This window comes from Rhincodon typus, chromosome 35, assembly GCF_021869965.1.
Source record: "Rhincodon typus isolate 14 chromosome 35, sRhiTyp1.1, whole genome shotgun sequence".
NCBI lineage: Eukaryota > Metazoa > Chordata > Chondrichthyes > Orectolobiformes > Rhincodontidae > Rhincodon > Rhincodon typus.
In genome coordinates this window covers 16,103,380-16,110,679 of record NC_063366.1, presented here as the reverse complement: position 1 = coordinate 16,110,679, position 7,300 = coordinate 16,103,380, and positions in this window count along the sequence as shown.

Genomic DNA, 7,300 nt, shown 5'->3' with positions numbered 1-7,300 from the left:
TGTGTGTGTGTGTGTGAAAGATTGTATATGTGTGTGTGTGTGTGAAAGATTGTATATGTGTGTGTGTGGTGTTTCATATCTATGTATCAGGTCAATAACCAATAGCACACAGTCCAAGTTATTGAACATCACCTCATCTGATCGAGAAAACTGCTTTTTGATGTATAACCTGATCTAGTCTGTAAGGATACCTGAAAAGTTTGCCTTCTGCCAGATCTGGTATCTCTACTTCTCCTTCCTTACCAATCTTGTGAATAGCTAGTTCCAGATTTACTCCAGTTTGTTGCTATCAGGTCTGCTGCTGCTATTTTAGCCAGTCTGATGGGAGGTTTTCCACTGTATCCTCCTGGAAAGTGCATGGTTTAGTAGAAGGGGATCCTGGTGCGGTGTCCGTGTGGGAATCTCCACAGTCAGCGGCAGCAGAACCAAAGGATGTTCCCTTTCATTCTGTGTCAGAGCTTCTTAAGTTGATCACAATCTTTGTGAAGAATATGTCACCACAAATACATCCATCAAATACTTGTGTATATTCTTCCTTGTTCGTTGAACGTAAATTGCTGTGTATAAATCAAACCAAAGTATACAACCCCAATTTCCCATCCATCAAAGGCATTTAAATTGACATCCTCCACTTCAGTAATGACATCCCCGAGACATTATGTATCAACCTCAATTTTTTACCCTGCAAAGGCATGTTTTACTGACTGGTGCCTCATAATTGGATGGGGACTAAGCTGGCAATGAGGAGGTTGTTGCAAAGGTGTGCAGGAATTCAAGACACAGACACTCAGTATTTGCTGTGGAGAATCATAGAATCCCCACAATGTGGAAGGAGGCCACACCAACCAACCAAAAGGCATCCCACCCAGACCCGTCCTACCCCCATCCATGTAACCCGGCATTTCCAATGGCTAACCTACCTAGCTTGCATATTCCTGGATATTATCGGCAATTTAGCGTGGCAAATCCACCTAACCTACACATCTTTAGACTGTAGGAGGAAACTGGAGCACCCTAGAGGAAACCTGCACAGACATGGTGAGAAATTGCAAACTCCACACAGACAGTCGCCTTAGGGTGGAAGCGAACTTGGGTTCCTGGCGCTGTGAGGCAGCAGTGCTAGACGCTGAGCCACTGTACTTTCCCCTGGTGGGTAGTGGGCTTGTAATCATAAATGGAGGGCAGGGGGTAGCTCTGAAAATTGCTGAACTCAACATTGAGTCCTACAGTTTGCAAAGATCGCAGGTGGGAAATGAGGTGTTATTCCACGAGCTTGCATTGACCTCCATTGGAACATTGCTGCAAAGCAAGAAAGGAAACGTTAACATGGGAACAAGGCAGTCAATTGAAATGGAAAGTCACTGGAAGGGCACAGCCATTCCTATGAACAGATGTGATGACACAATGGCTTTAAGAGGTGTATTTGATCCCAGTTTGGTTTTGTGAAGAGAAGTTGAGACAGAGGTATTGAGCAGTCTGTTCCAAGCCAATAAAGTGAACAGCTTGTGAGAGCTTGGTTTTGTTTTAGTTGGAACAATAGAAGCAGCTTGAAGGAGTGGGGTCAAGCTCCCACAGAACCACATGGAAGCTAGGGAATTTGGGGAAATAAGTACTGATGTCTTCAAAAGTGTCCATATTACAGACAAGGAGGTTCTGGATGTTTCAAAACACATATAGGTAGATAAATCCCCTGGATCTGATCAGATGTAACCCAGAACTTTGTGGGAAGCTAGGGAAGTGATTACTTGGCTCCTTGCTGAGATATTTTTATCATCAATAGCCACAGGTGGGTGCCAGAAGACTGGAGAGTGGCGAATGTTTTGCCATTATTTAAGAAAAAGGAAGTCAGGGAACTATAGATCGGCGAGCCTGACGTCAGTGGTGGGCAAGTTGTTGTAGGGGATTCAGTGCGACAGGATTTACATATATTTCGAAAAGCAAGGACTGATTGGGGACAGTCAACATGGCTTTGTTCATAGGAAATTGTGTCTCATTAACATGATTGAGATTTTGAAGAGTTGACAAAGAAGATTGAAGAAGGCAAGGCAGTAGACATTGTCTATACGGACTTTAGAAATGTGTTCAGCAATCTCGACTGGTTAGCAAGGTTAGGTCACATGATTCCATGGGGACTAGCCAACTGAATACAAAATTGGCTTGACGGTAGGAGAAAGGGTTTGGCGGTAGAGATTTGTTTTTCGAACTGGAGACCTGTGACCAGTGGTGTGCTGCAAGTATCGGTGCTGGGCTTAATGCTTTTTAATCACTGATATAAATGATCTGGATATGAATATAGGAGGTATGGTTAGTAAGTTTGCAGCTGACACCAAAATTGGTGGTGTTGTGGACAGTGAAGAAGGTTATCTCAGAATACAACAGGATCTTGATCAGATAGACCAATGGGCTGAGGAGTGGCAGATGGAGTTTAATTTATATAAATGTGAGGTACCACATTTTGGTAAGGCAAACCAGGGCAGGACTTATACAGTTAAAGGCAGGGCCCTAGGAAGTATTGTGCAACAAAAAGACCTTGGGGTGCAGGTGCATAGTTCCTTGAAAGTACAGTCACAGGTAGACAGGTTCGTAAAGAAGGCATTTAGTACGCTTGCCTCCATTGGTCAGTGCATTGAGTATAGGAGTTGGAAAGTTATGTTGCAGCTGTACAGGACATTGGTTAGGCTACTTTTGGAATACTGCATTCAATTCTGGTCTCCCTACTATAGGAAAGATGTTGTTAAACTTGAAAGGATTCAGAAAAGATTTACAAGGATGTTGCCAGGATCGGAGGGTTTGAGCTGTGGGGAAAGGCTGAATAGGTTGGGGCAATTTTCCCTGGAGCATCGGAGGCTGAGGGGTGACCTTACAGAGGCTTATAAAATCATGAGGGGCATGGATAGGGTGAATAGCCAAGGTCTTTTCCCCAGGGTGTGGGAGTCCAAAACTAGACGGCATAGATTTGAGGTGAGAGGAGAAAAATTTAAGAGGGACCTGAGGAGCAACTTTTTCACACAGAGGGTGGTGCTTGTATGGAGCCGCCAGAGGAAGTGGTGGAAGCTGACAAATAAATCTATTTAAAAGGCTCTTGGATGGGTATATGAATAGGAAGGGTTTAGAGGGATGTGGGCCAAATGCTGGCAAATGGACTAGATTAATTTAGTATATCTGGTCGGTGTGGACAAGTTGGGCCGAAGGGTCTGTTTAATGCTGTATAAGTCTATCGCTCTATGACATTCTTCAGGCCGGATGCCAATGAAATTTCAAAACGGTATCACTCAGGTTCACTTTGAAAATCTCAGCATTAAGTCTACTCCACAGAGCACTTGTGGCACACTGGTAGCATCTCTACCTCTAAGCCAGGAGGCTTTGGTTCAAGTCCAGCTTATTCCAGAGGTGTGCTGTAACATCTCTGAATGGGTTGATTAGAAACCAGCAGAAACTGACATGGGAGACCACTCAGACTGATAAAAAAAAGTGTCAATCCCAGGGGTTGGTGGTGCAGTGACAGTGTTCCTAACTCTAGGTCAGGAGACCTGGGTTCAAGTTCCAGTTGTCTCAAAGGTGTGTTAGAGCAGGTCCAAAGAAATTAACTACAAGTCAGCTCTGTTTTTGAAGAGATTGCTTCCTGTGGTTGACATTCTGGTATTTGTGAAGTTTCCATTTTGCACAGATGACTTACAATAACTACCTTTAGTGCAAACACCTAAGATATACACAGGAGAGATATGAAAGCCACACTGGACAATAAATAAGACCTTAGTAGTACTAGTGACCTTGGTCAAAGAGGAAGTTTTTCTTTCAGGGAAGAAGATGTTGAGAGGTTTGGCGATGGGATTCTTGAGTTTTGTACATCCATAATAAAACCTATCACAAACGGATCGAGCTGAGCCCAGCAGTCTCAATCTGTGATAGTGCTATCACAAGGCAACAACAAAAAAAAATTGCACACTATTTAGCACAATTGGTTCCCTCAGCTGCACAAAGCAAGAAGCAGCTGTAAGGCACTCAGGGCAGGTCTATGTCCTGCCAAGCCGTGTTTGGCTGTATCGTTGGAGGCTCCATCACATGATCTTTCACCTCCAACCTGCACATTCCCATTGCCAGTCACTTGACACCTCCATCTTTGTGGCACGCTGCCTTCCCCTGTAAACAAAGTGAGTGAATCAATTGGCTCCTCCAGTGAATGGCTCATCACTGCCCAACAGTCAGTTTGCTCCATTCCCTACCTTTTCTGATGGATAAGTGAATGGCTTCAAAAAAAATGAAACAAGCATATGGCTGCTTTTATTTTTTAAATAAGCCTGTGATTTTTCATCTCCACAAACGAGTATCAGCTTCTAATTTCTGCAGACTGCAGATCCTGGAGATTCACTCTTGTCCACATTCAGTGGTGAACAGTCTTGATTTAACAGCACTTGAGACAGGACAGAGAAGAATTAGCGATTCCCTGAGGATGGACGGGAAGTTGAGAGTGGTCACAGTCAGCACAGGACTTGGAAAGTGGGCAAAGGACTTGAAGCAGAGGTTAGGTTTGCAAGCAGTGGACAGGAGGTGATTCTGAGAGGTCTGACATGAGCCTCATGGCAGAATGATCCTAAAGCAATCGCTCACCAGCAGCCCCCAACACCCCAGATGCCCATGCACGAGACACAAGTCAGGAAGACTCCTCAACCACCTGCCAGGATAACTGCAGTTCACTCATGTCCTTCAGGGAAGGAAACCTGCCATCCTCACCTACACATGACTCCAGACCCATAGCAATGGGGCTGACTCTCAACTGCTCTCTGAAATAGCCTAGCAAGCCATACAGATGTACCAATCGCAATGAAGAAATGAGATCAGATTGACACCTAGCATCGACCTAGGCACTGGAAAAGACAGCAGCAGAAACAGCCCTGTCGACTCTGCAAAGCCCTCTTTACTAAAATCTGGGGCTAGTGCCAGAATTGGGAGATCTGTCTCACAGACTAGTCAAACAACAATTTGACTCATGGAATCATACCTGACAATGTCCCACCATCACCATCCCTGGATATGTCCTGTCCCACCAGCAGGACAGACCCAGCAGAGGTGGTGACACAGTGGTATACAGTCGGGAGGTAGCTGCTCTGGGAGTTCTCAACATTGACTCCCGACCTCATGAAGTCTCGTGGTTTCAGGTTAAACATGGGCAAGGAAACCTCCTGCTGGTTACCGCATACCATCCTCCTTCAGCTGATGATTCGGTACTCCTCCATGTTGAACAACAGTTGGAGCAAGCACTGAATGTAGCAAAATGTACTCTGCGTCAGGGAGGCGATGACCTAGTGGTATTATCGCTGGACTGTTAATCCAGAGACGCAGGTAATGTTCTGGGGACCTGGGTTCAAATCCTGCCACGGCAGATGGTGGAATTGGAATTCAATAAAATATCTGGAATTAAGAATCTAACAATGACGACAAATCCATTGTCAATTGTTGGGAAAAATCAATCTGGCTAACTAACATCCTTTAGGGAAGGAAACTACCATCCTTACCTGGTCTGGCCTACATGTGATTCCAGACCCACAGCAATGTGGTTGACTCTGAACTGCCTTCTGGGCAATTAGGGATGAGGCAATAAATGCTGCCTAGCCAGCGATGCCCACATCCCACTAACGAATAAAGGAGAGAAAAATTTTCAATGTCCACGACCATAAGTGGCTCGGCAGCAAATTGAGCTGGTCTGATCCTTAAAGGACTTGGCTGCTAGACTGGGCCTGCAGCAGATGGTGAGGGAGCCAATGAGAGGGAAAAACATACCTGACCCCATCCTCATCAATCTGCCGGTTGCAGGTGCAGCTGGTCATGACATTATTGGTAACAGTGACCACCGCACAGTCCTTGAGGAGACAGAGTCCCGCCTTCACATTGAGAATAACCCTCATCGTGTTGTGTGGCACTATCACCGTGCTAAATGGGACAGACTTCGCACAGATCTAGCAACTCAAGACTGGGCATCCATGAGGTGCTGTGGGCCATCAACAGCAGTGGAATTGTACTCCAGCACAATCTGTAACCTTATGGGCCAGCTTATCCCCCACTCAACCATTACCATCAAGCCAGGGGCTCAATGGAGAGTGCAGGAGGTCATGCCAAAAGCAGGACCAGGCATATCTGAAGATGAGGTGGAAACCTGGTGAAACCACCAAACAGATTAAGGGTGCCACCAGCATAAGCAGCAGGAGACAGACAGAGCTAAGAAATCCCACAACGAATGGATTAGATCTAGGCTCTGCAGTCCTGCCACATCCGATCTTGAATGATGGTGGACAATTAACTCATTGGAGGAGGAGGCTCCACAACTATTGCCAACCACAACGATGGCAGAGCCCAGCACATCAATGCAAAAGGTAAGGCTGAAGCATTTGCAGAAATCATCACAAGCACCAAGTCGATGATCCATCACAGCCTTCTCCAATGAACCCCAGCATCACAGTCTGCAGCCAATTCAATTGTTAGAATCCCTATGGTGCAAGAACAGGCCATTCAGCCCAGCAAATCCACATGATCCTCTGAAGAGCATCCCACCCAGATTCCTTGCCCTCTCCCCACAATGCCTACACATCCCTGGACGACAGGGCAATTTAACATGGCCAAACCACCTAACCTACACATCTTTGGACCGTGGGACAAAATCCACACAGACACAGGTAGAAGTGCAAACCTCACACAGACAGTCACAGTAGGATTGAACTCAGGTCCCTGGTACTGTGAGGCAGCAGTGCTAACCACTGAGCTACCGTGCCACCTCAGTCTATGTGATGTCAAGAAACAGTTGGAGGTATTGAATACTGCAAAGACCGTGGGCCCTGACAATATTCCAGCAATAGGACTGAAGACTTGTCCTTCAGAACTTGCCAAGCTGTTCTAGTACAGTTACAACACTAGCATCTTCCTGACAATGTGGAAAATTGCTCAGGTATGTCCTGTACACAAAGGCAGGACAAATTCAACCCGGCCAGTTACCGCCCCATCAGTCTACTCTCAATCATCAGTAAAGTGATGGAAGGTGTCAGCAATAGTGCTATCAAGCAGCACCTGCTCAGTGATGCCCAGTTTGGGTTGTGCCAGGGCCACTCAGCTCCTAGTTTAAACACGGACAAAACAGCTGGATTCCAGAGGTGAGGTGAGAGTGATGGCCCTTGACATTAAGGCTGCATTCGACCGAGTGTGGCATCAAGGAGTCCTGGGAAAACTGGAATCAATGGGTATTGGGGGGAAAACTCTCTGCTGGTTGGAGTCATACCTTACACAGATATGGATGTATGTCTACACTCTGATG